Below are 6,000 nucleotides of genomic sequence, written 5' to 3' on the forward strand. Positions count from 1 at the left end.
GCTGCAAGCCTCTACCCCCCCCATTACATTCACACATTAATACAGGTTCGATACAGGTGAGCGAGACACTTTTTTGTCAGGTTTCCTTGGTAACAGTATCTGGCTTTTTAAGGACGTTGCCTAACAAGGTAAATAGTGTGAATAAATGCTAATAATTGTAGGTAAATGTGGGGGGGGGGGCGGCTTTGTGTGTAAGCAGGGCCTGCCTGCTCCGTTTGCCCTTTGCATTGGAGGGGGTGGTGGAATGACGGGGCGCAAAGCGGGGCACGTGCTCTTTAATTAGCGGCAAACGCCCCCCCCGAGTCCTCTCACGTCCTCCCCGTATTTCCCAATACGGCGCCCGTGTGCCTTACGGAGGTGAAAGGTAACCTGTTCGTGCCACGGGCTCGTGCCCATGTTCGGGTAAGGGGACCCCCGGGAATGTAACACCCGAGGTGCCGTGTGGACAGGGGACGGCATACCCGTCCTGCACAAAGGAGAACCCCCCCCCCCGTGCCTTTTCTGGGTGACACGATGGTAAGATGGCGGTACGTCCCCCACGTATGATTCCTTACGGGGGAAGAGGGTTCATGCGGCAAAGACCATCAGCTTTTTTATTCCCTCCTCTACTGGTACGTGGTCAGAATTTGCTGGTGCATCGGCGGCTGAGCGCTTATAGGAGGCCCATGCCCTACTTAACCCTAACTAAGGTTAGCGTGCCTGGGCTGGGGGGGGCTGGTGGCGGTTTGGTTGCCCTTGGACCCTCAGAGGGGTTTTTTTATTCTCTAGCTGCCGCAGACCCTTCCCGTTTCCTCTGTCTGGCTTTTTTTAGTTTAGTTTTTTTTTTTTTTTTTACCTCCCTGGATGTTTGAGCACCGCCGCTGTGAGCTCTGCGTCTGCGTGTGTGTCTGCGTGTGTGTCTGCGTCTGTGTCTGCATGTGCGTCTGTGTCTGCCTGTGCAATCGTTGAGTGCTTCTGGGGTTTCTGTGTTGGGGAGAGACCTCCACACAGCCCCCCCCCCCCCCCCCCGGGCTTTGACTTTGTCCTTTTTATGGCCCCCAAACGCCTCTCTACTCAGGAGCGTTTCTCTTCTTTAACTCGTGACACACCCAACATTATCAGCCTTTTGTTTGGGGGGGGGAGGGGGGCTCTGAACAGAACATGGAGCCAGGGACCCCCCAGGTGGGCACTGCAGGGCCCTGGGCTGTGTCCCCCCCCCGGGGCCACCTCCCCGTTCCCCAGTGATGTGGACAGCTTTTCTGCTTTCCATCTGTTTACTTACTGGGGCTGTTACAGTAATAAAACATGTCCGCCGCTCCCCGGAACATCACACGCTTCCTCCAGTAACCAGCACTGTCTTTGTCTGTTTGTACCAGTCAGCCTTCTGGGCCATTTCTCTCCATATGGGGCTGTTGAGAGGAACAGCTTTTACATTCCAGAAAATTAGCTGTCAGCAGAAGCACAGAAAACGGTACGAGGGGGAGATTCGGAAATAACCACGAGGATCCCTGGCTGTACGATCACTGCCTTCTCAAACCTCCCTGGTTGTTTCCATACGTATGACCTGGCATGTCCCACCGCTTGAGAGGATTCCAGTTGAATTTCAGCCTCTGAGATGGGCACACTGCGAAACGGCCCCGCCTTCTGCTTCCGTTCCCGTTCGCATTCGTCTTAATGTCGTGTCTCTCTTTGTTTGCTTGTATACATTTTTTTTTTTTTTGCCAGTCTTCTGGGAACGTTTTGAGAGAAATCCCAGGAAGGCAGACCTCATGGGAATTTTCTGGCAAAGTAAAACTCTCTTTTTGAAGCTAATCAGCTCTTTTTGCTTTGTTATAAACTTTGATCTGTTTTTGTTGCAGTGGAATTTGAATATGGGCTCATATATGGAATATGAATTCATAACTTAGTGTTTGCCTAAGTGTGTGTCTCTGTGTGTGTAATGTATTTCTTACATTGTGGGGACAAAATGTTGCAAAAAATGGTAAAAAATCTGTTGTTTTTGTTGGTTGTGGGGACCACCTTTTTAGGTCCTCAAGGGGAAACTTAATTTTATACAAATCTGGCACTGCAATCAAAAAACTAAAAATGCCAAAATTCTTCTTTTTGGTTTGGTTACTTATGGTTAAGGTTAGTGCTGGATAGGGGTTAAGATTGTCATTGTTGAGATTAGGATTTTCCCCATATAAATGAAAGGACTTGAATACAGGTGTGTGTGTGTGTGTGTGTGTGTGTGTGTGTGTGTGTTTGCACGTTTCAGCTCCTAAAGGGATCCCATTCTTCATCCAGGAGGAGCTCACATTGGGCTGATGAACGCCTGGTCTTGGTGCAATTCCTCCACGTGCTCCATGAAAGGGGCCTGCAGTGCATGCTGGGATTGCCGTCACAGAGCAGGCACAATGCTGGGTTTTGTGTGACCTGCAGGGTGTTTGTGCGGGTGGGAGCCAAGTAAGGTACACGGCTCCAAAAGTGACCGCTTCCTGCCTCTTTCTCCTTCAGCTCCGTTGGCTTTGGGGGGGCAGGGGCTTTCAACGGTCATTACGATGCGTGTCTGTGAGCTGGGGGACGCCCTTTTCATTGTAGCCTGTATTTAATGTAAATAATGAAGGTGTGCTGCGAGGCAGATGTCTGGATTACCAGAGTAACCCAGATGCATTCCAGCATGCCAGTTACATTCCTTGGGATTTTCGGGAAACCTCATGAACGCTAAATAACTGCTGACCACTGGTCCGGAAAAGCAGACATGATGTCCAACGAGGTCAGATGAATCCGCCATATGTCAAAGCGTCCACTACACAAGCCCGGGTGGGAATCCCCTCGTTCAGACAGTCGGACAGTAGATGCACCCCACCTGAGAAGACGTCCCTCAATGAGATCTTCCAGGTTCCCAGAATCGATCTTCACGTTTGTTTCTTTTTGATTGTCTTTATTATTTATTTTATTTTTACTAGTCTCCGAAAGAGCACACTCAGGGTCCGCTGCTGAAATGAGAAACTATCTGTAGTATCCGAAATTACCTCATTGGTAGTCATTCCAAACTTTGCAGCTGTATCGTTGAAATGGCCTTTAAGCCAAAACAGAACGGAGGTGCAGAAGGAAAACACTGCAGGGGAAACGGAATGAAGCGTCACATGTCCTTGCGTCTGCTGGACTCCATGCTGCTTGTTCTGCTCCTGCCCCCTGCTTCTTCAGGCCTTCCATCTCCCCTGTTCTCACTCTTCTGCCTCTTACTCAGAACGTTTGTGTCGCAGATTTTCACGCATACCGCAGTCCGGAACAGATTCCCATCTCCGCACAGGCCCTTCCTTTCCTCCAGAACCCAAAAGTATCGTCACGAGTGTTAATCGCGTAGCATACGAGACACTGAAATTCAAGGTGCCTCTTCGTCTGCTTTTGTTACCCGGTGCTGAGCGTGCAAAGTAAAAGAAGGAGCCCAAAAATTAATGTAATCAAGTTTTGCTTTGAAGTCCGTAACACCTGCTCGAGGCTAGGAACCAACCCATGTGTGAGGGAGACCGAGTCCTTCGGTCGTGCTGTGGAACAGTTACGTGAGAACAACGAGGGGACAGGCAAACAATGAAGAAATATCTTATTATATGGGAAAAATTGGTAACACACATTAAGCAACTGTCTTTCACGGTGCTTGACATTTTTGGTGTTTTACGCAGGTGTGCTCTGTAGTAGAGAAACGTGAAAAGCACGCCCCGCCACAGCCACATTTGCATTTGTTGAATATATTCAAAATCATTCTTAAGTTCCCCAAGCTTCTGCTTCTGTTGCAGGCGAGATGCCAACGCGTGCTTGTTGCCATCTTGTCGCTACCCGTGTTTTTACGCATGCAGGAAGTTCCCCCCGCTTTTTCTATCTGAAATATGAGCTCTGAAGAGTGAGGTTGATTTTAATTTGAATACGCTCTCAGATCTTAATCGTGTCTTTCCACGTCACAGTGGTTCCTCAAACATTGGTCCCATTAGAAGGCTGTAGATTGGCCTTTAATTTTAAAGTCCTGGCAGTTAAAACCACAAAAATAGTTTTACCTTCTCCCCCTCTCTTTTTTTTTTTCTTTTGTTAACCGTGGTTTTTTTTTTTTTTTAAACTGTGTACATTTCCTTTCTCAAAATCCTGCTTTGGTTGACTGACTACTTGTAGATCATGGTAGTTTAAAAACCGTGGCATCCTGTGGTGGGCCATGAATAGTTCTTAGACTTCACTTGTTCCACTTTTAACGACTTGTAGTGGAGAGTGGAGGATGGGTGCATTGAGAATAAGTCTGGACCTCTTACTTGCTCATGACTCTCTCTTAGTTAGTGTGAGCATGGACAGGCAGAACCTCGATGCTTAGCTGGTCTTGCCCCATAAGCTCCGGCTTTTCACCAGCAGCCTTACAAAACAAATTTACAGCCCTGAAAGTCGGCCCGTTGGGCGTTTGCCGTATTGCCTGAACGTGCTTGACAAACGTTCCTCCAGAAGGCTGTTGCCTGGCGACAGGCCACTCCTTGTTTGTCTACGATTTGCCCAGGACCTTGGGGGCATTTTCAGACAGACTCCTCCTCCAAGGACCCTGTTTTGTAGTGGCCTTGTGCTTTCTAGGCTGTAGATATACCCTGCCGAACGAAGTTCAGCCGATCAGATGGGTTTGTTTCACCTGTTTTGTAGACTTAAGGCTCAGGGTTCCATAAGCGGCAGATCAGAAAGACTGTGCATTAGATGTGGTACAAGTCATATATCTGCAGTGTTTGACTATACTGGGTATTTTGGATTATTATTATTCCTTCTGTTGAAGCAGTGATTCTCTGAGGCTACTCTGCCCATTTTGCTCTTTCTCATTGTAGCTGGAAGAACATTGCAGGGCAGAAATATTTTCTATTATTTGCAATTTTCTAAGCACTTCTCATCTATGCTAGATTCACTTCCATGCAAACAGGACCAAATGAGACCCCCAGGTGCGATAACCCCAGGGGACATGGTATGTTTACCCTGCACCATGGTAGTACCTGCACATGTGACACAGCGTCGGTGGTCTAGGTTAGTGTTTCCCCAGTCCGGTGGGTCGAGGACCCACAGACAGTCCATGTTTTTGCACCCCCCCCCAGCACCTAGTAGGACTGTCTGGCAGAGAGGTGTCTATGTCATCTGCTCTGAAGGGAGTCACATGACAACATCGCATCGCATTGCCAGTGTCTTTTACTGCTAACATAGACCTACTGATGGTAGCAGTATCTCCGAGGACCTCACTTAATGTCGGGCACACGTCTGCCACAATTCCTGATAAGTAGGCATTTTGGCACGTTAGCAACATCTCTCCTGTTTCTTGTCGGTTTTAAGGTCACAAAGGGAGAAATCTGTAATAAAGGAGGCTTCAAAGTGTGGTCAGTGAGATTGCATGTCATTGGATCATATGGGAATCAGTGATCTAACCAGGAGGGGTTCGGTGATTGACTGACCCCCCCCCCCCCCCCCCCCCCCCCCCATGATAGACCCCACCGTGGCTTCTGCGATTATACACTAGGGAATGTTGTGATTTGCTCAGAATTCTTCTGTATCCTAATGGAACAACCTCTGATTGAGGTATTCATAATGTACCAATGTCATGGGACAGCCAGCTTGGGTGAACGTCACGATCACCTGGCCTTTAGCCCAATTGGTGGTGATTTTGATGGTTTTTGGTTCACTGACACAGCTGTAGGGCACAGGGATGCTGACTTTGTGTCAGGAGGCTGAGATGTTTCCCCAGCCCTGTCATTTGGCATTTTCCGGCACGCCTGGCACCCGGGTGTAGACGTCATGCCCATCAACACAGACCTCTCACTAGCCTAGAAATGCACCATGTGATGATGACAGCAAATGTCACATTAAGCCCCTCATAAGAAATGAAGACGGTGATATCCTAGCCTTGCCTTTTACTGTATGTGTTTCATTACGCAAAATTTACCTTAAAACCAAGGGTGTCACTCTTTGTCGAAAGCAGACTGAAGATGAGTTGGACGAGCCAGTGAATACTTTCATATTCCATGGTCTGAATAG

The sequence above is a fragment of the Brienomyrus brachyistius genome, chromosome 10 (genome assembly GCF_023856365.1).
Source record: "Brienomyrus brachyistius isolate T26 chromosome 10, BBRACH_0.4, whole genome shotgun sequence".
Lineage (NCBI taxonomy): Eukaryota > Metazoa > Chordata > Actinopteri > Osteoglossiformes > Mormyridae > Brienomyrus > Brienomyrus brachyistius.